This window comes from Anas acuta, chromosome Z (genome assembly GCF_963932015.1).
Source record: "Anas acuta chromosome Z, bAnaAcu1.1, whole genome shotgun sequence".
Classification (NCBI taxonomy): domain Eukaryota; kingdom Metazoa; phylum Chordata; class Aves; order Anseriformes; family Anatidae; genus Anas; species Anas acuta.
Window position 1 is genome coordinate 13,590,388 of NC_089017.1, and position 26,613 is coordinate 13,617,000.

The 26,613-nt window shown below is 39.7% G+C and overlaps 1 long non-coding RNA gene across 2 annotated transcripts; it reads right to left on the bottom strand.

The window, feature by feature from the left end:
* On the bottom strand, positions 1-26,613 carry LOC137847723 (uncharacterized). Of its 2 annotated transcripts, none has more exons than XR_011091045.1 (5): positions 26,509-26,613; positions 25,444-25,570; positions 24,184-25,282; positions 22,818-22,912; positions 1-84 (listed from the first exon to the last, which is right to left on the bottom strand). It is a non-coding gene; the product is annotated as an uncharacterized lncRNA (long non-coding RNA). The 2 variants fall into 2 exon arrangements; XR_011091044.1 differs by lacking the exon at positions 1-84 and adding an exon at positions 7,031-8,849.

Consider the following 26,613-nt stretch of genomic DNA (forward strand, 5'->3'; position numbering starts at 1 on the left):
CTGACACCCATCAGTGCAGGTTAACTGGGTGCTTCTCTGCCAGAGTTCCTTACAGTTATGATGGCTGTGCCTGGTTGTGGCCATCTAAAAGAAAACAAAGTCTAGATTAAAGGGTACTTAAGTGCTTGCAGTGTGAACTAGGCTGCTCCTTTCTTTTTATACATCTGGCGCATAGCATCATAGCAAGCACTTTTATTGATTTTTCACTTCCTTCTCAATTCACCTTCTTAAAGATAGGTCTTAGACTAAAACTTTGTGAAATGATTTCTCAGAGTCTAAGGAGAAAAAAAAAAAAAAAAAAGAAATCATGTGTATCAAACTTGTTATCAAGTAATTACTAGAACTGCCAAGCACAGTGTGATAACTAGAGTAACACCCATTATTTCACATATGAAATGTGGTGACTTTGCCTCATGCTGACTCAGACAGCAAGTACTTCTGAAACCAGTGACCAAAATTTCAAGTGTTTACAAAAGGGAATTTCCTCTAGAAAGGTTTCCAGTCTGTCTGAGGACAATGCATGTTTGAAATGTTCTTACTGAGTACAATAAAATAAAATAAAATAAAATAAAATAAAATAAAATAAAATAAAATAAAATAAAATAAAATAAAATAAAATAAAATAAAATAAAATAAAATAAAATAAAATAAAAAATAATTGAAGCAAAACAAATTCAAATTCAGGTATACCTGCTTGGTCACTGATATTACACAGAATGAACAAGGGCCATTGAGCTGTTTTCCATCCAGTTTTCCTTTTGATGCTATCATTCAGAGGGGTGCAAATGAACATCATAGGCTTAACATAGCTGTAGATCACCAGAGGTTCTGTTGGCTATCATGTCACAACCATTAGAAAATGGATTAGAGTAAAAGACAGGCTCTAATCCTGTAGGTGTGTATTTTTAAGATATTAGAAGGTTAATTATTGGCATGATTTGAATCGGAGTCTGCCCCTGTGCCAGAGGGGTGTTGATCTGGGGGTCTCTGAGTTCTTGCTGAAGCCCACTGGTGAAAAAGGCTTACTGTCCCTCAGCAGCAGGTAACACCTCTGTTTTAACACTGGATGAAAACAAATGCGATGGACACACTTGCTTAGCTCCTGTGCACATTTGTTTAGCAACATATGTTACAATCATCTGCCAAAATAAAAATAATCAATCCATGTTGACAGCAGGACCTGCCAGCTTGGTTTGTTGGATATTTATTACCCACACTGCCAGCAGGCAGCAGATGTACAGTATGTTTCTATTACTGACTAATCACTGAATAGGAAGACAAAAAGGCTAAATGAAAAGAAAACTAGATGAAGCATCTCCTCAGTTAGGTGGTAACTCCATGTCTTAACTAGAATTCCATACATTAACAACACCTCCATACATCTATATCCCTCCCTCAGTGCTGAAATTTTAGGTCGCTTAATTGTTCTTTTCTGTTAATTGCTTCGCGATTGACAGGCTTTGAAGCAAGCGGTGCATTTTTCTCTTATCATACAAGCTGGAAAAGCGCCCAGAGCATTAGCTCATCAGCCAGCCATTTGTACCTGCTGCTCTCTGTCTGCTACTACTAAATATATGCTAATGATGCTATCTGAATCTTGGGAGGATCGGGATGAGTTTGTAAATTGTGCTCATGCCAGGAAAATGAATGCTACTTGCAAAGATGACAAAGAAAGCAGCTGCTTTTAGATGAGATGAATCACCACATTTCATATTACTCTGGGGTAATAAATTATATTTTCTCTCTTGAATTCATTTTTTATGGAAGCATGTGGTTATGTGGCAAGTATAGCATGTGAGAAACCTTTCAAAGCCTTCCGAGATGGAATAAAAATAATCAAATTTATTATTTTTTAATAGACTTGTGTTTAAACACATGCAAGCTTGTTATGTGTTTCTTTTAGAGGTCTTTTCACATATTGCATTCTAATAAGAAAACAAAGGCTTTTAAATATTTTATAAGGTGGGTTTGTTTGTCTCCTGCTCCTTCTTCTAGCTGTTAATTACAGGGGTTTTTCAGCAACAGAGTTCTGCATGTCTTAAATGCATATGTATAAAATACATCCAAAGCAATTGAATAATATGACAGCAAATCAAACCAATTTGAAATTCTGATGTGATGTAAAGTAATGCAGACTATGTTGTGTGTTTGTTAGGAAAGAACAATTTAAGTTAATTGCAATTAAGACAGAGTTTAAGTTTTTTGAAAGACGATTAAGACATGCAAACAACAGGCTGAAAATATGGGTGCTGCATTTGACAAAAACGCAGAAAAGACTTGGACTGATGAGTAGAAGTGGGGATTATTTTGGGAAACACTGTAATTACACTTGCTGTGGTATTTCTGGGATGCCAGGACAGGCCATGCCCTTCCACAGCGCATTTCCCCTCCCTCACAAGTAAATCTGGGATGGAAAAGGTGAAGAGAAATGCTCAGAGAGGCATAGCAGGTTGCTGGTCCTTGCCCTGCTGGGTAGGCAGATCTGGTGGACCAGCTCCACCTGCCTGGAGCTGGGTGGCACAGGGCACCGGGCTGCCCTCACACGTGATATCCAGCAATTGCAGCTCTAGACTTCAAAGTCCTGTTCCTGGTAAGAGTCCAAAACGTGCTGGGCCAGGCAAGCTGATCGTGTGATCTCACAGTAACACTTTTCTCCAAAGTCTTAATGCTTTCTGAGTAAGTCATATGATTTCTTTCATGTGATAAACCACTGGAATTAGAAGCTTTATTTATTTATTTATTTATCCTTGCTAAGGATGGAACAACATGAAAGGGCTTTGAAATATTTATATTTAACCACATGAGACTTCTTCAAAAACAGTGGCCTAGACTATATGCTGAAGGGGTGACTAAGAAAAGCAAGGAACATCCAGAGGGAAAAACTGAGTACACCAGTTTCTGCAGGGCATATTGCTGCCCCCAGAACTTCCCAGGCCGTGCAAGTACCACCGCAGCTTATGGTCATCTTAGACCACACTCATTTTTTGCAAAAATAGCTAAGCTTTACCTCTTAGAGACACAGCACCGCATGGATTTTTTGAGCAACCCATCTGCTTAAAGAAATTAAGAAAAGAAACCAGATAATGGAAAACATGGTTTTGGATTAGAAAATCTGAGCAGAGGACATTCAATTTCATGAAAGTATCACAAATAGGTAAAGCAGGTCTTCAATGGAGATGACTTTGCTCAGCACCACAAATCCCACTGCTCCACTTCCCTCTCAGCTGTGTCTCCCCCTGTTTTCAGGACATCTGTGCCACCTTGGTGGTCATTGCTCCTGGAGGTAGGGTACTCCATCTGCACAGGGCTCTTCCGAAACCAGCATTTCAGAGGGTGATTTCTGCTTCTGTGTTGCAGGATTTGGGTCCTGGCCACCTCTAAGTGAGCTTTCCCAGTTCCTGCACACACTTCACAGCTGGATGATGACACTCAGAAATGTTTCACAAACTGAGTAAATGTATTGCTATTGGAGAATTGTTATGGAAACACAAGTACCTCCAGAGACAACCACATTTTGTCTATTTTTTGTGTAGCTACATTTTGTGTAGCCTTGCACTGTAGCACTGCCTTCTAGTAAGAGGCTGTAAGCTTTGCAGTGAATTTGCAAGACCTTCAGGCTGAGGCTTGCCAGGCTTGTTCTGTCTGAACTTCTCTTGACCTGCCCCAGCTTGAAGGTCCAGAGGAGCAGAGGAAGGGTGACCACACCTCTAAGAAATGGGACAGAAACAGAGAAATATATGTGTTGCAATTTTAATTCTATCACTGCTGTTATTGAGACATTTTCTGTACAGAAGTGCTCTAACTGCATTATTAGTCTCCCTGTTTCTGCCATAACTTATTGACTAATAATGATTCATGAATTAGACTGATAAGATTTACATTAAAAAACAATACATTATTCCCATTATTTATATATAGAGAGCTTCCTCTTCGCCCACAAACAAGACTTCAAATGTAGCAGTTTGTTATTTCACACCCACAAAATGAAAATTTTATTGGCATTTTGGGAGTGCCTAAGCCAAGACGGACAAGCCCTCTGAGCTCATTGTCCCAGTACCTAGAAAGTCTGCATGGCTACAAAAAACAATTGTCCTCTAAAAGCTATTTGCCAGGTCCTTTTTTGTTGTTGTTGTGTTTTTTTTGTTGTTGTTGCTGTTTGTTTGTTTGTTTGTTTTTTGTTTGTTTGTTTGTTTTTGTTGTTTTTTTTTTGTATGTGTGTTAATTCATTTGTAGACCCTGTTTCCCAAAGAAGCAAAATATTTCCTGTCTTGAACCACCGCAGAAAACCACAGCTATTGGTGAGTATGGGGGCTGCAGGTGGAGAAAAAGAGAGATTTGACTTCAGTCTTTTGGACTGGGGATTCGTAGGCAAGCAAAAAAATGAAAATAATCACATTGATCCTTGTCTGCAGGAATGGGAGGATATGAACTGAACATCCCTGGGAGTTGCCTGGCCGTGACCTTTGAAGACAAAGTATTTTGTCTCTTCCCTGTTTCTGCCCCAGGAGTTGTCATCCACAGGAATACCTCGAGGTCAAAGTACAACTTTCTTACCAGTAAAAACAAGATGCTGAAGTCACAGTGGGGTGACCAACAGGAAATTTTGGCCACGTCTGAAAGAGCTGCACTTCCATTTGGGAAAAGATGTGTTTATATGTTAAACTGAGTTCAACTGCAAGAAATACTGCTGTGCAGCTGGAAACATCAGAGGACCAGAGGTCTGTTTGAAATGTCAGGGAAGAGTGGAAAATTCATTACAGCTTTGGCAGAAGGAGATGGATGTGGGAAGAGAGGGTTTTCATTACAGATACAGTCTGATGGTAGCCTTACCAGGAAATAACTGTATATTTGTATTTTTGAAGGCAGGTTTCCAGCCTAATAATGCCACTATTGCTGTCCTTTGAGAACTGCTATGCCTCTGAGAATGCCACACGCTGCACCGCTTGCCATAAAGGCACAATTGTGCTGTCATGCAGAGTGAGGGCTTTGCTCAAACAGAGCACATCACCACGCAGCATGTACGTGGATACAGACACGCATGCAGGGTGTGCAGGCAGAGTACAGAGCAAGCTTACAGGGAAATGAACCTCTATTGCATATTGCCTTTTATATTGCATAAAATATCAGGGTCACAATTTCAAGTTATGAATGCCTACACTGTTATATCCACATGTTCACTTCCATTTGGTGCACTTTGAAAATAGCTACATGTGCAAAATAAATTCTTATGCATAATAATTGTCACCAGCAGATGTTTTGTGCACCATTCTGACTACTGAGCAACATCTCCCAACAAATGCAGAATCCTACTGCACATCCACCCACTGCACAAGTGCAGTTTTCTTTTCCTTTCTTTTTTCCTCCAAGTATGCATATAATTTATATTTAGTCCTAATTTGTAGTTTCCTCGATTTGAAGTTAATTACTTCATTCTATACATATGCCAGAAGTCCTATACACAGCACTTTGAGAAAGCACCAGGTTTGAATACAGTACCTTCAGGATCTGTATTGAATGTGGTGGGTTTAGACGTTTTTCTCAAGAAAAAAAAAAAAAAAAAAAAAAAAAAAAAAATCTGCTTGTATTACGATCTGAAGCAAACATCTAGAACGAATACATGACATCTAGCCTGAAACACATATTTTCCATCTATATTAACTTTTGAAAGATTGGAAGATTTTGACATACTCACTAAATTATCTTTCTCTAAAGCCAAAACTGAGATGTATGCAGGTACAATGAATGGTATGAAGAAAACAGAGTATGCCTTGCCATTGCACTTAGTTGCACTGCTGAGTTACATGAGGTTTTTATTTCATAAAGTTGTGCGCTAGTCAGATATCTGAGTTAATTTCAAAGAGAGCAAGCTTCAATAGTGACAGATGCAAATATGCATAAACAAAGCATATCTTTAAAAAAACAAACAAACACACAAGTTTTCCAGGCCTGGATCCACAGCTGAAGATTTTTTGGATTGGAAGAAGTCCAGAAAATATTGGGATGCTCCTTCAACAATGCAGAAAACTCAGGCTCTGCTCAGTTAGTCTGGCTTTGCTCTACCTATGAACCACTGTAAGAAGGTAGCAAGTGTGCTCCTGGTAAGGGAATGGAGCTTGGCATCAGACACAGGTGAGCCACTTCCAGCTCCAGCAACTCAGCAGCTGGGGATGAAGCACAGCACTACAGCTGCTAGGAAAATACAAACAACAATTTGTAATTTGTAGCAAATGGATCTACCTGCTCTGCATTTCACAGGCCTCATTCCTCACAGCATTGTTAAAATTATCAGCAGGTATCTTACTGCACTAAGTGGAGGGTGGCATGCAGGGAAGAAGAAGGAGGTTCTGCTGAAGGCCCACTCTTTACTCATGCTCACTGCAGCACCCACACGGACCTCATCAAAGCCAGTGTAAGAAATCTGCAAGATGCATTTAATGACTAATTTACTAAGTGAAATTTTTGCTTATCGATACTTCTGTCGAGAATATCCATTCTGAATATTTGGTCTCCCCAAAACAGATGTTCCGTGAAGACATCAGTGGCTGCTGTAAGAGGAGCACACCAGGACAACCAGATATAGCAAGCCAGGACAGAACCTGAGTCATGTGATGCTTTTAGTATAATCTGTGCTGACAATTAAAATGTGTTCTTTTTCATGGCTACATAAAGAAAAATGTGAGTGTTTTCTCTGGTATTGCAGTTAATGTATGGGGAGTGTTTTAGAGGAGCATGAATATTGCAGGGACTAGCAAATATTAGGTACCAGCTGACCAGTTTCCTGCATTAATGGATTGGCTGCTCTCCAAACTGAACCTCCTGTATGAAAATAGACACATTTGTAAAGAGATTACTCAGCAAATTCTACATTTTCAACAATGAAATAAACTGTATGGGCAAGAAACACCTTCACAAATCTTTGCAGTGTTTGTGTTGCAATAGCAGACAAATATATGAGGGAAAATTGCATCTACAGACATTGCTAATTCCTAAACTGAGTTCTTGGAAAAATTCAAGGTTATTTCAGATGGCTTTATATTTTGCTTTTTGGATGCTCTAACTTTTGGCCTCAAATAAAGGGGAAAGCCTAAATTGCTTTGTTGTTCATGGAGCATGGATTTAACCTTATATCTCAAAGTGACGATCTGTGCAACTTGGGGGAAAGAACTGCATGGACGGAGGAGGAAAGAGAGAAAAGAACCGGGAGAGAAAAATATTCAGGGGCATGCACTGTTCAAAACCACATTCAAGGACATGGCCATTGCATATGACGAGATATTAACAGGCTGATAAATACATTCATTGCTCTGTAGTGCCTGTTCAGAAATCATATTTTGTTCCGACAGAAGTTATTTACTTCCCCAAATATATTTTTCCTTGAAGTTTTTCCTCACTTCATAATTACTGAAATAAGGCAGGATGGGAAACAGAAGTAGGAACCTTGCCTGGTTGAGGTGACTGGCAATATCTCTGAAACCACAGAAGTTAAATGCTCAGAAACCTTGGAGGAACAGAGGACTTGAACCCGTTTTTTTCACTTGGGAGTTCACTAATCAGAACACAAATCTAAACACTTCTCAAACTTTGCACACTTGAAATCTTTCTTTGAATGTCCATAACAAGTTTGGGGATTATTTCAAATTAGATGTGCCAGACTATCATAGTGCTCAGCTGTGCTGTGTGTTAAACAAGATGGTAGAGGAATTAGCACAGGCAAATGCAACCACAACTGTTATAGGTTTCAAACCCTTATATTTGCTCAAAAGGTCACTGTGCCAGTGCTGAAGTTACCAACAGAAAATTTTATACTTGGCAAGAATAGACATAACTAAATAGAAACAACTCCAACCAAACAAACTCTGCATTAAACAACATTTCGATGAGCTCAAGTTGGCATAAGAAGAAATTTTTTGGCTGTTTCCTACATTAGCTGAGGAAAATGAAAAACTCTGTGCTAAATGAAAAAATCTTTGCCTACAGGCAGAGATGCTCTTGGCTCTTCTTTACCCTGGAGGGAGCACAAGCTGCCCTCCCCTTGGCCCTCCATTGACAGGGAAGGAATAACTTCATGATGAGCTAAAACTTGTTGCATCATGGAGCAGAGGGCGTCATTGTGCAGCTGGGACAGAGGTGGTCAGGGGACAGTAGAGCTCACAGCAAGAAGCAGATCCTCCTGCCTGGGCTGTAGAAGGTCTTCAGTCCTGTAAATTATGTCAGCCTGGTCCTCTGGCCCACTGGGGAAAACCTTGTCTTGTATCGGCCAATCTGAAGCTGAGGAGATTTATAGACCTGACATGTAGACATATGGCATGTGTATTGTATGGCATGTGATGTGAGAGATAGGTATGGTTAGATTTCCAGCTGTAGATGGGAGCATTTTCAAGCTTAAAGATGAGTAAACAAACAGGAAAAACAAACAAACAAATAAACACACCAAAAAAACACACCAAAGGTCAAGCAAATCAGCTACACAATAAATTCAAATAGGGCCTTTTACAGGAGCACAAGAATGGGAGCTCACCTGGGCAGGGGAATGAAGGGAAAGAGGCTCTAACACCTGCAGGACAATCTGGCTGCCTTCAGCAGCCAGAGCACTTCTGCTCCATCTTGTGCTACGGATGCAATCACATCTCCCCTTACATGCAAGTGCTTGTTTCATGTCAATTAACACATACCTCACTACTTAAACTGTGCCTGGCTGATATGTATACAGTCAGACACTGCAGAAAGAGTGTGGGGGGGTAGTGCCTCAATCTCTCTTCTGCTTCTTGTGATTTCCTTTTGGCCCTGTATCCTTCCTGCAGTATCTGCAGCTGGAAGGCTCCTCTGCTTGGAGCAGCATTTCCCCAGCACTAGAGAAGGAAAAGGAAACCAAGATCAGGATTCAGCTTTTTTTTTTTTTTTTTTTTTTCTCTCTTGCTTGTTGTGTCCCCGCAACTATCTCAAGTGACCTCAAACTTTGAGGTTGCAATTTCTTATCCTTTATCCAGAACACCTCATTTGGCAGTAACAGAGAGGATGTTCCCAGACTGGCATGCAGAGCTAAGCCAGCTCACTGATGGGTCATAGAAACCCCATCACTGCCTGTAAAGAGCTGCACACAGGCAGAAATATCTCATAGAAACAGCTCTCCTTTGCACATTACAGCTTCTTTGCAGCCCCAAGAAGTTAGCAGGTCTTTGTTCTGCTCTCTCTGAATGGCTTCTTCCATTTCGGCTCACTGCTGCATGGGAGCACTCTGCCAGTCACCCGAAATTCCTGCCATAACCAGCCCTCTTTGAGATTACCATTATTTTACAAATTATGGTTTCTATGTCAATATCTTATCACCAGAGCCCTGTCCAGTACCTACAGAAAATGGTGACATGATAAGACTTAAGTAGAACTGAGAAAACCTTACCTCATTACTTCCATACAAATCCACCATATTCAGGACTCGTGTAAGTCCATCATATCTAAACATCTTGCCTAGGTGAGGTACATGCAGAAGACTTCAATAAATAAATAAATAAGACACCAGCCATTCAAAAATATTTTATTCCTTGAAAATATGAATGCAGCACTGAGAGCACACTGCAAATGAATACTCTTAGTAATGTATATAGCGAGGGTGGGACTATACATATTCACAATGACTATTTCAAAAGAGCTTTAATATGTTAAGGACATCTGTGGCTGAACACAAGAAAAATGTCAGGAAAGTCTTGACACTAACACTTCTGCCAGGATGAATGAGGGAAGAAGTGAGGCAGTGTAATGGAAGGAGTTAATTTCTTTCCAGGTTCACAGAACTTGACCTTTTTATGTGTAGTTGGCTGTTGGCACGCAATATAAAGTTGGCATATGAAACGAACCCTAGGATCCAATCTGAAATTTGATGTTACCTCAACTTAACCTTATTAAAGCAGCTAAATTCACCTAAAGCATATCAGATTTTACCTATAAAGCCAAAACTGCTGTATTTCCTGTGCTCTTCTTTAATACCTTTGACGCTGATTAAATTCTGCCTGGTAGACAAGCAGACCCAGCTGACGGAAGAGCTATCACACTCCCTATGAAACCACGAGAATTTTTCTGGCTGGCCAGCCCAGCTAACAAAACATCTGGCACCAGAACAGATCCAACATCTCAGCAAAGACCAGGCGTGTCGCTGCTCGGAGGCAGATGGGATCCATCCCCCTACAGACTGTGAAAGCCCTTTTTCAACAACAGTTGGTGGAGATGAGCTCACTTAGCTGACAGAGCACTGGTCCAGACGAACAAGGACCCAACAGCTGGCTTCCCCACCATCCCTGATGCCAGCTCAGCAGGTGCAAAAGTGGCAGGACCACTCTACGGAGGTGAGGGCCACATCTGGAGCACATGGGTCCAGATGCAAAGCTGTGGAGGAGCTTGTTGGCAGGCTGCAGAGCTGCTTGCTGCCTGGAAGCAGGGATGCTGTTGGATCAGGGATCCACAGGCAGCTCTGGACAGCTGAGCTGGGGTTTGTAGTCTAAATCTTGCTGCATTTGTTTTGCCCATACAATGTGAGGCTGCAGTAAGTACCATCTGTAAAAATGGTAAGGCTTTACTACACCCTATTTCTGGATCCTGCCTAACGAGAGGGGGGGCACAGAGACCAAACCCCTACCAGTGTGCACTGAGGCTTCCCCATGGTGGGAAGAGTCAGCTGGTAACACCACTGCTAACACAGGATGCCAAGCTCGTCAAGGACCAAGCAAAAGCCCAACATTCAGCTAATTCACAATTCTTTAAAGAACATTCCATTGCGGTTTTGTCAATGAAGGGAATGAGTTGAGTTTTGAGGAAAGATACTTTAAAAGGAGCCTATTAAGATATTCCTATTGGATGGGTTTCTATGACAGTTCCCTGAAAAAAAAATATTAAATATGGATACATGTTTAAATATAATTTTACATATAGATTATTCAAAGAATGAGTGGCCTATGATCAATAAGGGTTATCAGTTAACGTTAAACAAAGGATAATTCATGTAATTGCTCTTATGGTGTGTGTGAGACTTCAGACAACTGACTAGAGGTCATGATACAGCTGTCTTTTAAATCCATGCTCTAGATAGGAGACAGACACAGGGGATTTGTGATTTGGTCATGCTGTAGAACAGTCAGCTTTTGGCAATTGGATGATATGTTGTTGATTATGTGCATGATTTGTCAAATGTTTGAGGCATCCAGGGAGGGGAGAGCTTCCAAGTCATTCAGAATATATATTGGGTTGACAATAGAGAAAAAGTCAGAGGAGAAGCAAAACCAGCACAAACAAGAAGACAGTCTACTGAGGAATATGTTTTTTCTGAACATATTGAAAAACAAGGTGAATGTGTCCTATTGAAAGGGAGTCTACAGAGAGTAATTTCAAAAGATGTGGGAGAAGTTCATTTCAGTGGAGCCACCTCTAGCAAGCAGAAGGCCTACAAGCACGTTCAGGATGTAACCATGCATAAACTCAATCAGACAGAGTACCCCATCACATAAACTTGGCTGTGCAGCACTGTGGTAACCTTACTCTGGCACACAGAGATGAACGTTAAAGATTTAGCTGATTTTTGGGGCTACTATAAGCTACAGTTGCTGCCAGAGGCACCCATGGAGTTGGGATCTCTCCAAGGCACGTAGTCTGGGTTGATTAGTGCAAGGAGTGAGGACGTTGCACATCTTCCTTTTGCATTTGGTTTTGATTGCAATGGTTGATAATAAGTAATAAAAAATAACAGCAATAATAAGCAATTAAAACAATCAGTAAGCTTACAGGTGAGGTGAATACAGGTGTGTTTTGAAGCGTATCTTATCACACAGTGCAATTTTATAAGAGAGCCAGAGGAATTTTTGTTTCCAATAACTTCAGTTAAGAAGGATTTGCATACAGACCCTTTACAAGGAATATTTCTGAATGGGAGAAAAGTAGTGCTGTATGGAATATCTTTGCATATCATCAAGACTGTAACACAAGGCTAGGACCATATAATGGACAAAACCAATGGATTTCATACAGAAAAAAAAAAAAATCTGTCAGATGTGTTTTGTCCTTTGAAATACCATGTGGAAACTCTCATAACTGTGGAAGAACAGAGTTTGACATGGCATCTGTGATAGACTTGCTGCTTAAAAATAATTATGCTCCTTTCTTGCCACATATGTAATACTGACAAAACATTTTTTTCTTTAAACTGACACTGGCTTCCCATTCTGATTTTCCTTCTTTCCACATTCAAGTGGAATTTCCTTGCCAATAGGAAATCAGTACAAAATCTCTCAGCAGCTGGAAAAAGTAATTAGAGAACAGAATTAGGCAATTTTAATGTATGGAAGAACAAACTCTCCTGGAATCTGCCTGCTAAAATCTTAGCTTGCAACTGCTTTCATGTACTGTTCTTGCAGTGTAAGTAGGACACGGAAAATACGACAGTCATATGAAGAACGGAAATTCTAGCTAGAAAAGTTTTTCACATTTTGAAGTTTAACTTCATCTTAAGCTGGATAAAAGCCCAAAAATTCAGGTTTCTTCCTAGTGAAATGCCAAAGCATTTTCCAAGCTGCTAGGTTTCAATATATTATACTTTTTAAAAAGCTGTTCCAAAAAGACAATGAAAACAACTACTTTTTTTCCATTTTTAAACAATTCCAGTGTACTTTGTTTCCTTTATAAAGGACTTTGTTGCAATTGCACATTTCAGAGCAACCCTATTCCACAAAGTCCCTCCAGTGAGCTCTAAGCAGATCTTTTATGTCTCATTGCTCCGGATTTCCCCAAACTGTTGCTCACTACAACTGGGGCAGGGGGGAGGGGAAAAAAAAAAAAAAAAAGAAAAGAAAAAAGTGGATCCTTACAGTGATTTTAGCATGTGCTTAAGAAGGGTCTTTACTTAGTGAATACCAGCGTAGTATTTTGAACATTCTGGTTGGCTGAAATATAAATACTCACATAATTCATGTTCCTGCCATACGAAGAAGCTGCTGCCTTGGCAGCCCCGGAGGCAGGAAAAAGAGAGACGGTGCCATTGAATGCTCTCAGCTGGGCTGCAGCCAGTCTGGTCCTCAGCCAGGCACAAAGGAACAACTCCCACCATGGCTGTGAGAGCCCTGCACGGAGCAGAGACCCTGTCCACATTGCAGCCTGCAGCAGCACCATAGATACTGAGGTGTGGTGTTGAGCAATGTGCAGCTGGTAGGCATTATTTATGGACGATTTAGCAAATTAGGCTAACGATGCACATGAATGTTGGTGCAGCAGGAGGGCTTTCCCATCAGAGCTGTAGCCAGTGGCACAGATAGATAGAGATTTGCAGGGGCCTCCACTGACCTCAGAGAGCTCACAGGGGCAAACAGGGATACCTGAGCACCTGGTCTGGCAGCACTAACTTCCATGAGTACAACACTCTTTGCTAATAAAACGTTGACAGCAACTATTTGTTTGCTTTCCATCTGCCACTGGCATTTGATTAGTGGGTATTTGGTCATATGCATCTTTGAGATTTGCCTTGTGTTGATGGAAGAATAGGAAACAGGTCAATCTTTTAAAATACTTCAATACAATAAAACATACATCCATAAAACTGAAACAGCAATATCCCGTTGCCATCAGATGGGGGACACTCTAAACGCCTCAGGCAGGCACAGTCTGACAGCACCAGCAGGAGCAGGGCTGCCGAGGGTGAGAACAGCCAACCTTCTGTTCCTAGATGCAAACCTTTTGCTCCCGACACATTCCCCCATGTTGAAATGGTAAGTGTGTAATCTGCTTAGTGACTGCGGTGATCTCACACAGGATTTTAAATGGACTGGGCTGCAGGAAGACTATGACCCAACAGAGTGTTTACTTTATCCTGTCTGATGGATTGCATGTCCCTATGAAGTAATCCAGTTTGAGTGAAATCCAGCTGGCTCAGATCTCTTCTCGATTAATGAGTTCAGTTAATATGTCAAATGAGTAAGGTGATATGGAGTTATGCTAGAAAACAAAAGAAAGAGAGGTTTGACACCAGTGGTAACAGAATTAGCTAAATAGCATTGGCCCAGTAAACAGGTTTTGTGATGTTTGTAAAAGTCATTGAAGGAAGCATTTGCTTTAATCACATGCATTTACAAAACAGTCTAAGTAGTTAACAAATATTTTTCTTGAGGACTTGGGCTTTGGCAGAAGAGGACACCGTCTTGTCACTGGTCACAGACTCCTTCCCGCAGCATGGGAAATGAATTAGAATCAGGCAGTTTGCAGACAGGCAGCAGTGGGATTGGTCTGGGCTGGCAGCACTGGCATGGCACAGGAGGTGCCCATCCACGTTTGCTTTGCATGCTTGCTTTTGCCCACCTGTCCTGGTGGACGCGCAGCATCCCATACCATTGTGCTGCTAGTTGACCCCAAATAACTTCCTATTCCCTGCATTAGTCTCCAAATAAAACATAAGAATCTTTTCATATCATTTCACTGCCTCAGACAAACAATCCCAAAATACTACATGCTGATCTGGGAGATGCCTAAAATTAATGCATTAAAATTGCTGAGGATAAGAATAGACCTAAGCTTCCAGCACTCCTCCAGATTTTAGACATTTGCTCCAGAAATAATTTCTAATGCTGCTGTATCTAAAGGAACCCGATCTCTAATGATGTAGAGAATATAAAGCAGAACTAATATTTCAAGTGGGAAGATTTTTTTTCCCAAGAAGTGTACAGGCTGAGAAACAATCCTTGTCTAGGAAAGTTTGGACTTCCAAAAAAGAACACAGTTAGAGATTAAACAAAGTGTGTCAGTATTCTTATTCTTGAGTTTATTGAAGATTTTATTCTTTGAAATAAAGTAACTTGCAAAGAGTAGATTAAATGTTTGCCAGTATGTATACACATTACACTGAATGTGAAATAAAGACTACACTGTCATCTGCTACATATAGGTGACAACTGCTGCTTAGCTACTCCCAGTTTGCCCCAGTTCAGTCAGTTCTACTGGCTATCCCAAGATATCCAGCTGGACCTGCTGATGGTTCATGCACCCACCAGCAGGAGACATGGCTAAATCAGGCTGGTCAGAAGCCAAGGCAGATATCAGCCTGGGACAGGCACATCCTTACACACAGCTTTCGGGATCCGCAGAAAAGTTGAGGTTTCCAGGAAAGATGAGTTTTATCATCAAGTAGAAGTTACAGTATTTGTCCAATGTGTAAGAAAGAGTATCTTCTACTACTAATTGCTTTTAGAGAAGTGTACTTTCAAGATTTCATTCTTAATTATGCCAGTTAGTTGCAGGATATAGGATATATATATATATATATATATTTACATATATATATATATATACTATTTTGGCCAGCAGGAATGCTGGAAACATTTAAGACTAGTCTGACTGCCAAAATAAAATGTCTGTCTGTGTTATGAATCACAAAAAGATGCTACACAATCAATGAAGTATGATAGGTTAGCACAAGAATTGATTAGAATGAATCTTACATACGATCTCCCAGTAATAATTATTCGGATTGCATTTGCTAAAGGTAAGATGATCTGAGCTCACATTTTCTTACTTACAGGCCCCATATTTTTTGTCATTTCCACAAAAATCCTCCCCCCCCCAAAACAAAACAAAACAAAACAAAACTTACTCTATTTCAGAAAACTATTTTACTTGTATTAAGGTCAGCTTGGACTCAAGTTGTGCTTTGTAAAGCAGCTATTGAAGCCCAACAATTCCCCAAAATTGTCAGATTTAGGAAAGAACATTCAACAGAACATAAGTTTTATCAGAGAACTTTTTTTTTTTTTTTAATGCTTACATAATCTAATTACTTTAATTAAGGAGGACTCTCGCACAAATTCCCCATTATTAACCTGTGTGGAAAAAAAAAAAAAAAAAAGAAAAAAAAAGAAAAGTTTTACTCTTTAATCCCTTTGTAAGTTACTAGAAATCTTCTGTTCTGCTTTAAATGGCAAAAAGCACCTTTCAACACCAAGACAGTAAATAAGTCAAGCTCTCACCCTAAATCAATAAATTGCTCTTTATGGATGTGCAGGACAAACCATACAGCTGCAACAATATCATCAGCTCAACACCCCAGCCACCCCAGCCTTAGGCTGTTGAATCCAGCCAGTGGTGGAGGGAAAATAAAAACGATTAAAGTCAAGTCATCACTCTCTTCATCCTCCCTCACTTTCCTACTTCAGTTGCTTCTGCATTAAAGTCGACAAAACATTGAATCATTAGACAGCTGGCATGCAGAGGCCTGTCAGTTTATTACTCGATGTTATATATGTCTACAAGACAAATATGAGGATAAAGCCATATCATCTGCTAAAATTGTCTTCATCTAGCTCCTGTGAAGTCACAGTGACCCATGTTTTAGCTCTTAATAACTGTAGGGGCCAAAGGGTTATTTTATTTTCATCGCCAGTACATGTTGAACTGTGTCACCACCTCTCCACTGCCATGGTTACCCACAAAAATGGGCTCAAACTTGCCCATACATTAAATATATATACATTATACATTGTCCATGTATTGCCTACTATCCCTTGTACCTATTCCATTTGTTGGAGCTGTTCACTTAGTGTCATTTGAGAGGAGGAAAGACCTCTAGCCCTTTGTTACGGGCTTGCTCAGTGCCATGTATGATGCTGGAGCATGTCAGTGCTGCTGCAGTATGAGCAAAGGGGGATTAATTAAGAACCTTAGAACATGACCATGAACAAAACAGCAGCATGGGTTTGGAAACACTCTCAATAGGAAAAACAGAAACTACTAAACAAGACCTTTTCCTGCTGTGAAGCATCTATTGTGTTTCATTTACATCTCTCAAATACTCCAGGGTCTTGGATTTGCCATATAGGATATTTACGCTTGCCAACTGAGCTGAGAAGACTGAGTTTTCAATTTAATGATCATGGGAGAGGGGGTAGTAGAAGGTTTCAGTTCTCCACTCACTCTCATTTAGTGTTTGTGTTTTAAGAAGAGACAGGTTGTGATCAAAATACAACTCAGGGGATCATGCTGATCTCTACTGGTCTACAGAGAACCAAGGTAACGAAGTCTGTAGCAGCAAAGACACCACACTTGCTGTGTAAGTTCATATATCACCACATTTTTTCTGCTTTCTAAATTCCCATATTGTAATATAAGTTTCGCACTAAGAATTTTAGCAAGGGCATATCAGATGCCCTAATGGCAGAAAATAAATCTGTACACTCTATGTGAATATAACTCAAACTCTGGATCATATTTTTAATGTAGTACAGATAAAACAGGTTTGAAGCTCAAATTTTACAGCCCTCGAGCCTAGTTGTTTTTGTAGTAGGAATACAGAATTAGATACCTCTAAATACACTGATCTGGAAGCAGTCCTCATAACAATTCCTTTTACTAGGATATAGGGTTGCTACTAACAGTATGGAATTCCTAAAAAGAACAGTGAGCAGAGACCCAAGAAGCCTGAACTAAATAAATCACTCCTACATAGGAACTAAATCCATGAGGTGTCTTTGCCAAGACATAGTCTAATGTAAAATTTTACTGCTTTGTCCTGTAATAAATTTTAAATGCCTTAACCGTGAGAATACTGCTACTTACTCACAAGGTTATTTTTTTAAACAGCATAATAATTTTCAGTGTTATGGAAGATATGCATCTGGTAAGACTTTCGTTTATTGAAATAGTTGCTAAAACTTCTCAAGACAAAACATAACTCAGTCACTTCAGCATGCTCATGAGAAAAAGATCTTTATGGAGCTTCACAGATTTGAAAGACTTCAGAAGAAAATTTGGAGTTTAAAAAAGTTAACGATGAGAAAAAAAATAAAGTGAGATCTATCATTAAATATAAGAATTCATTCATATTATAACAGAATGTTACAGAAAGATTAAAAGACTAATTTGAAATGAGATAAAACTGGTATTGAAGTCATATTGCTAAAATCGCTGGCATCCTAAGTAGATTCACATTCAGCCTGGTAATACCAGCACATTAGATCACTTCTGTTTAGTCATAGCTTCACTGTTATCTTCACCAGTTAATTACACAGAGTAATACTCAGCTTCACTTCATTCAAAAGAAACCCCTCCCATCTTCTGTAATGTTTGTGTGGAAGAAGCCAAGTCTTTCAGGATAGGCATTTTGTTTGTGAAAACATTATTTATTTTCTGCCCTAGTTCTGGGTAGGTTTTGACTTACCACATTAAGAATACGATCATTGCTGTTACAGAAAGAAGTATTAATTCCTTCTTTATCTCCCCAAATGTACTTATTAGCCTTTCATGAATAATAGACTGTTTAGTAAAGAAAAAATATGCTCATGTGTGTGACTAACTTGGCTGAAAGCACACACTTAGTACTCTTTCTAAAAATACTAAAGTGTTTAGCTAATTGAAGAGTTGGCTTGAAATCTAGAACTCGAAAATTAGTTGTAGATCTATGAAAATACTCCACTGCCCTTGGGGAAAATGCAGAAAAAGCACATGACTGTCATTAAAAATTTTTCTATCCCTGCCCTTTTCCTACAAATGACCACATTGTTTTAATATCAGAACTAGTCTTCCTAATTCCTACACCTTACTTTTTTTTTTTTTTTTTTTTTTTGTGAATATCATTCATTATTTTCCCTGTGACTGTCTCTCTGTGTCTGTCAGCTCCTGTTTTTTTTTTTGTCCATTACTCCTGGGCACATCATATCCACAGCAGTTCTTTGGTTTACGACCTTCCATGATGACCTTGCAGGCAGCCTGTAAGCTTGTAGTCAGCTTTGGTCCATAGGCTATTAACTTTTTAAAATGAATGCTCACATGTTAAATCTTTCAAAAGTTTCTAGCTGGAGGAAATTCAAGGAAGAGTAACAGCAGTACATCTTGTTGCTGCTTCCAGCTTTTGTGAAAAAGCTGCCCCTTACAAAGGTTGCCCCTTTCACTTGCGAGCACAACTTTTTGCTGCAGACACCAGTCAGAGCACAAGCTTGGGAAAGGAAGCCCTGCAGGGCTGGTTGCAACACACAACATATCAGAGGAGATGTGGCTTCTCTTCATCCCTCCTTAAAGGATCCTGTATTCTCCTATGAAGAAAGGCTGAGAAAGCTAGGGCTGTTCAGCCTAAAGAAGAGTATGCTCTGGGGTGACATTATTGCTTTTCAGCATTTAAAGGGAGCTTATAAAATAGATGGAGAGCAACTTTTTTGTTCAGTCAGATAATGACAGGACAAGGAGGGATGGTTTTAAACTAAAGGAGGTGAGATTTAGATTAGATGTTACGAGGAAATTCTTCACTCAGAAGGTGGTGAGGTTGTTGAGAGGCTGTGGATGCCCCATTCCTGGAAGTGTTCAAGACCAGGTTGGATGAGGCCCTGGGCAGCCTGATCTAGTGGGTGGCATCCCTGCCTCTAGCAGGGGGGATTGGAACTAGATGATCTTTAAGGTCCCTTCCAACCCAAGCCATTTTGTAATTCTATGAAAATTACTTCCTCAACCCAGTGTGGTTGAAAATGCTGTCTGTGGAGAGCAATTCTATCAAAAGAAGAGGGAGGAAGAAAAAAAATCTGCAAAATATATACCTAACACCTATTTACAAAACTAAAATACTGAAGTATTATATCCAGAGCATGTGTATGTAAATAATCTGGATGAGCTCAGCAATACTGGATGTTTCTCCACTTAAGTATCTAACAGGCTTGTGAACGCACTTCCACGTGTGACAAACAAGTTAACAAAACTGTAGACTTGTCAGCTCTGTCATCCTCTCCTTGTACATCAGATGCTCTGATTCATTCATCATCTTCATTGCCCCTTGCTGGCCTCACACTGGTAGAGGTCTGCCTTTCTTGTGCTTAGGAGCCCTGAGCTGGACACAGCAGTCCAGGTGTGGCCTCTTGCAATACTCTGGCCTATAGCCACTATTCATTTACAATTCAAGGACTTGTGAAGAGTTCAGTCTGAATGAAGTACACAGACTTAATCTTATTAACCTAGTTTTAAGTGTTGGAGCTGCAGAAACAATAAATATAAGCCCTAGGGCATCATTAGAAGATGAGTCAAAGGCTATGCCTATCTGCCAAATAAAAGAGGGCCAGGAGTGAGTCTGAATGCTGGCAGCCTAATTGTCTACACTGATTAACATCTGGCTCAGCTCAGGGTTCCTCCAGCCAAGTGCCTCCAAAGCAAGATTTGGTCACAGGCAGGGAGATGACTGACTCCAAGGACCACTCCCAAAAGACAAGTCAAATGAAGTGGTACCTCAGAGGCACCAAACAACTGTGTTTGCTCTTCAGTAGGAGACTCTCAAGTACAAGCACCATTGGCGTCACAACTCACAGTGCGGTTGGGATATTTGTTGGCATCAAATCTGCTACAGGCTGTCAAGAACACCTGACAGGAAAGGAGTGAAGAAGCTCGTACTTCTGAGTCTATCCTAGACATGACTAGTGTGACTCATTCCTTGTTTCTTACCACCTGTTCAATCAGATTACATTTTAAATAATTACCAATTACTAATTACTCTTTTGTAACCAATCATGTTTGTTCTGAGCAGAAATTGGAAATGACCGGACTCATATTTAATCATTTTTGTAGGCCTGTACCCAGATGTTAAGAGTAAAATGATCTAGACACAAATCCCCAGGTATTTGTAGTATGTCTTAAGAAGGTATGACAGGCACAGCAATTAGTTCCTAAAATATCCTTCAGCCAGTTCTTCGTTTTCAAGCTACAGTGTAATACTGAAGTGAGAAGTTGGAATCAAAATAATGCAGCTTTAACTCCAGCCACAACATCTACAACTTCTATTTTCTAAGTATGTTTTCAGATTGCAGTGCAGTTCTGGTTATCACATGCCACACCCCAAAGGCAATCACTGTTTTCTAGTACTTGCAAAGTGTGGTAGAAATGCTAACAAGCTTTGAACTCTGAAAAAGCAGCAAGCGTAAACTAAATTAAACAGGAAATTTCCCCCAAACATGAATATTGGTGGGAAAGGGTTGAGAAAGGGAGAGTAAACTCTTTCATTCTGATCCCTGCAGGGAAGGAGGTGATATTTTCCTAACCAGAAAGCACACATTCACAGAACTGCCATTTCTTTTAAGCCAACTGCTGTTTGAGTCGAGAATTGAAAACTGAAGTTTCAAAGAGCACCAGTGTCTACAAGCTCCTTATCCAAACAAGCAGTGATTTTGAATTCTCCAGGAGTCAGAATATGGATAGGACAGAGAGATGCTTTTTTGGAGGCATTTCAAAGAAAGAAAGTTCTGGGTCTTGCTGTGGTGTGAAGGTTTCTCCCAAGGGAAAATTCCAAGTCTGTAGGGTAAACAGGAGCAGTGCTGCAAGCTCACAGCATGATGGTTTTAAAGATAACAAGTGTTTCTAGAGATCTTCATTGATAAACATCCTTTCTGCATCTATAGAAGCAACTATTTACCCACCAGCTAGCTGATTGATTGAATCAATCTTTTCCAAACATCTCCCCTTTCACATAAGAATACAGCAGGTCACCATTCAGGCCTGCAGTATTTCTCTTTGCTTTCTCCTTGCTTGCTTTTAGACATAACTGTAAGATCCTGCTTGAAAGACCTTCAATCTAATTTGCTTTATCCACGGAGTAATCACTAAGGACACACAGTTATCATGCTGTGGACTGGCAGTCAAAACAATTCAAAAAATAACACCCTCAAAACCATGGCACTTTAACCACCTCGAAACAGAGAACCATGAAGAGGAGGAGGTTTGGGCATCCTTCCAGCAAAGCAAAAGGTCATTCTTTGAGACTGCGCCTATTGCATCATTTGGGCATCATAAACTAAAAATGTGCGTGGGTCTGAATATCAGAAGTTTAGTCTGCATTCAGGAAAGAAAATGACAAGAATTGTTTGCATTTGTAAGCAACAGTATTTTAGAAATGGCCTAAAACCCAATAAAATAGGCAATTATGTGAAAAAGGGAGCTGTATGGTGCTATAAACGAACAGGCAGCTAGTCCTAAAAGGTGAGTAAACATTCACTTTTGCAATGAGACTTGGCACTGCATGTACCCAGCCAATAAAAGGGCTCTGGTGATATTGTTTAAAATATGACATGGACAACATTTTGTTTTGTTTTGTTTTTCAAAACTTAAAAGAAGTGAAGCCTCTGAAGAACAAAGAAAACAAAGGAAATGGAGAATTTGAGGCAAATGTCTGTGAACCAGCAATGAAGAATGAGGCTTAGGAAATTTCAAGAGGAAATGAAAAATAAGAATGAAGAGGTAGAGTAAAAAAAGTTTGCAAAAATGAGAGAGGAAAACCTGACTTTCCTGCAGGCCAGAGAGCTTACATCACTGGTTTTAGCTGAGCCAGGAGTTCACTGAAGGAGCGCTGGAGCTGTTAGGAGCCCAGGCAAGATTATCTGATGGAGGAAAAGATCTGAATCTAACCAGAAAGACTTAGTGTGCTAAAAGCCCTGAGGAGAGGAAAAGCATTTTGAGAGAGAATGAAGTTCTGCTGTACAGAGATTTTTAGGACTAAGAATGAGAAAATAACTATTACTGGCTTCATCTCTATAATCTGCTGTCCTGCTGATGCACTATAGTGATTTGAGGAAGAAGATACCTGGAATTTTTTTTCATCCTGGATGCTACACACAGACAGTAACAAAATTTCAACCTATGCTTGGGACAGGCTATGATTTTAGAATGTCTCTGAGTAGCAGGTTATTAGTTGTATCAGTTAGAAACAGCTTGGAAGAAATGCAAAAGGAAAGAGAGCAGGTAGGCCTGAGGTGGTGTCTGGCTGCACACCGTTCTGGCACTTTGGGACAGGCAGAGACATCATTACTTGCAAGGATACCTGCAGAGGTATCATTACTTACACAGCTGAAGGACTTAGGCTTTGCAAATGCAGGTGGCAAATGCACACGTTTCTGGATGTTGAAAAGCACAAGCATATTTGCAGATGGTCACCAATCTGCAAAGGAAGGAAATTTGCAGAAGAATTTATATGATGTTACAAATGTACTTCATATATTCATGAAAACAAACAAACAAACAAAAACAATAAAATAAAAAGAAACAAAATCACTGCAAATACTGGGTAACATGGTAGCCTTTAAAAGTTTGTAATTCGAGCATTTTAGAACTTTTATTTATTTAATTAATTATTTTCCAGCCTGAAGCATTTTTTCTGCTGATTTTTTTGTCCACTTCTTTGCTCAGCTAATATTTCCAGAAAACAGTAGGGAATTTAGTTTTATTCTGCAAATCAGTCGGCATGCAATTTGAAAATATTTTGAAAATATTTTGTCCTTTTATTTCTACTCCTTATTAGGAACAAATATAATAACCTGCTTGGATCTTTGTAGAGTTAAGAGGGTAACATCAGCAGAAAGAACTTGAGCATTTTTTTTATATATTTTTGCTCTTAAAAAAAATCAATACAAGCCATTAACAGGTCATTAACATTAAGGTCATTAATATTAAGGTCATTAACATATAACGAGATGACAGTGATGATATAAGCTTGATTTGAGTAACAAGATGATCTGACCAGATAAAAATGAATTTCAAAAACATTATAACAATAAAAGAAACAGTCATCACAACAATAATAATAACAACAACAAAAACACCCTCTCTGTGTTAAAATAACTGAATTATCAGATATACCTTATACTTTCATTAGGTTCACACTCTGATTCAAATGATCTGAGTTTCAGATTCAGAGATTTTGTGATGTAGTGTAAGTGTGGACTGTCCAGTGTTAATTATCAGATATAGATTATATTCCTTCTTGCTATTCTTTAATTCTCTTGTCAAAAAAATGTTAACAGATTATTTTCCACTCAATTTTATTGATCACAGTCTCTCTGATGCATTATGGAAAATTAATTCATTTTAAAAAGTTACTGTGGTTTGGCTAAGAGAGAGAAAGTGTTTTTCATGGCATCTATCAAACATTTTCCTCTCTGTTTAACAAAAACATTTACTGGAATTTGCACAGAAGGAAAAATGTGCCAAGCTAGAAGATAGATGGTTGGCAGAGTGCTCAGTACATGCATTGATTCAGGAAAGATTGTTCCTTTTGTGAAGTGGTCTAGCTCAGACAGGAAAAAAGAAGAAAGGATGAAAATATCCTAAGGACTTCTCAGAGTTTTAATTTAAAAGGGAGTCTGCTTTAAACCTTTCAGTATTTCACATGAGTAAAATTAGCTCATTGCTTTCTATCTGCCTGTACCCTACCTTTAGTTTCCAGAGTCTCTTCTGGGCACAGGCTGTCAGAGCAGCTCAGCTTTGAGCTGGTAGAGGCTTGGGTCTCTGAAGAACCTGGCAATGGTGGACGTTAGCAGAGAACAGAAGGTATCTTGGTGGGCAGCAGTGATGGAACACGAGAGCTGCAGCCAGACTAGAAGCCAGTACAGACTTAAACTGGGACAGGGTTTGCAAGAAGGTTTGGAGGGCAACTGATTCAAGTGGTACAGCTTCTGGATTGGGAGAGGTTGCAGAATGGAAACCTGGAGGATCTGAGGAGTAAGGGCCTGGGTCAAGCAAGAGAGAGAATCAAATGACCTGGACAGCACAGGTGGGACCTGGTTTTGGGGTAGGGATAGACACATTAGAGCTTAGCTTTTCTGATTCTCTTTACCATCTTCTTTCTAGCTTTTTGAAGCACATCAGCCTCCAAAAGAGTGTCTTGTTGCTCTCTGACTTGCAAGTTTTACTAGTTAAAATAAAGCCCATCAAAGAGCCAAAGAGTGTTATATGAAGTTATTGCAAATTCAATGCTTAAATTTAATTACACAAATATGGACTCAGCATGTTTCCAGAAGCACTAAAAATTGCCTATTAAAATATTATTTTAAACTATTGAAAGTTTTAAAAACTATGTAAGGACAAACTTTAAAAGCATGATAAGTAGCCAAAACCAAGCATCCCAAACACCATCTTTCTTTCCACCCATAGTAACCCTGCGGTGTCCATACGTTTTTGTTTCTGCTCTCAGTCTAACAGTTTCCAGCAGCCTGATGGCTTTGTAATAAAGTGTACAGAGTCTTTGCTAGCTCTTGAGGACATCTGTTTGTTCTTTCAGCACCTCTGAGGCTTGGCTGCGGCTTGCTCTTTGCCACGGACAGGGCTCTGTAACTGCTGTAATGTGTTGTGGCCTCCCCAAGTTCTCCATTCCCCCGCTGAACCCTCAGGTCTCAGAGCAGTCACAGTTTCCTCCCCATGGGTTTATCTGACTTCACAAAGAGAAGCCAAAAAGGGCAAGTGCAGCCCTGCTGCTCTGCTGCTCAGATGCACTCTTTTAATGAAAGCCGCCACACATCACACACAGAGTAAGCTGTGAACACACAAAAAGAGTGACAATATATAATTTATCACGTTTACCCTGAGGTGTGGTATATTTCCAGTATACTAAAGACCCAAGGAAATGATGTGGCTGAAACTCATCAACCACTACAGCAAACTCATACTAAACCAAAAAAACAGACACACACTTACCACTCACAGCATTTCTCTTTGAAAAACAGCCATGCCATATCTGATTTCTTGGTCATAATCTTCAAAGGAGGAAGTTGAAATAAGCATCTCAGGTACTAAAATCCTGGATTGTACTGAAAATTATGGACTCAAGAGAGATACTAGTATAAGTATTTGTTATGACCTTCCTGATTTCCCCCCTGTATCACTCAGGATGCAACTGCACATTTTTTCTACTCAGTTGATGTAATTAAATATAACTAACAGCAGTCCTGTAGAGCCTGAATTTAGCTTAGATTTAACTGTTTTCTGCATGTGTCTTAAGGAACCTTGAGCTCAAAAGCCTTTCCCCTTCACTCTGGCAATTTGAGGCTACTGCAGAGCCAATCCAGAGGTGTAAGGCAAAGGCTTGCTTTGCCATCACTGCTCCTAGACTGAGGCTCTGGTGTTTATCTGACCCTTCCATAACCGGACTAAACCAATCTGAGGTGTTTTTTTTTTTTTTTTTAGTTAGTTTGTTTGTTTGTTATTCAGTTGTTGAATTTAATTGCTTGGGAAGAATAAGGCACAAGGTGATAGGAGAGGTAGAGCAACACTTTTTGTGACAGTGAGATGGTGGGTAGCCTTATTCCATTTCACACTAGGCTACAATTGGTATCCCAGTCAGATGAAGGATAGTGAATCTCTGTATGATCACAGGAGAGAGGAGGGTGATTACCATAGCTGTATAAGACACTGTCAAGACAAGTGGTGATCTGAAATCTTCAGATCAAGAGCAAAACACCCAGAAGATGCTCCCCAGACAAGCATGTCTTTAACAGACAAAAATTCTGTGGTCAAACAAAGTGATGTAAGAGGTCAAACAAAGTGTTCTAGTAGTTATTCTGGTCCTTTAAAAAATGTAAGACAAAAAGAAGTAAACAAAACAGCTCTTTGCTAGGACCCAGGATTTTAATTTGGACTTAAATCTGGTTTTGAAGCATCCCTCCACCTCTACAGTCTTTTTGAACTGAAAAGACAGAAAATTGTTCCAGAAGTATGGGCTTCTAGGAAAAAAAAAAAAAAAAAAAAAAAGGCTTTACTCACCATCTTAGATGAGACAAAATGGCTAATACCTTAAATTATGTTTCAGGCAGAAGTTGCTGTTCTAGAACTGCTTTTTTCTTCTCCATCCAAAATGGCTATTGGAAG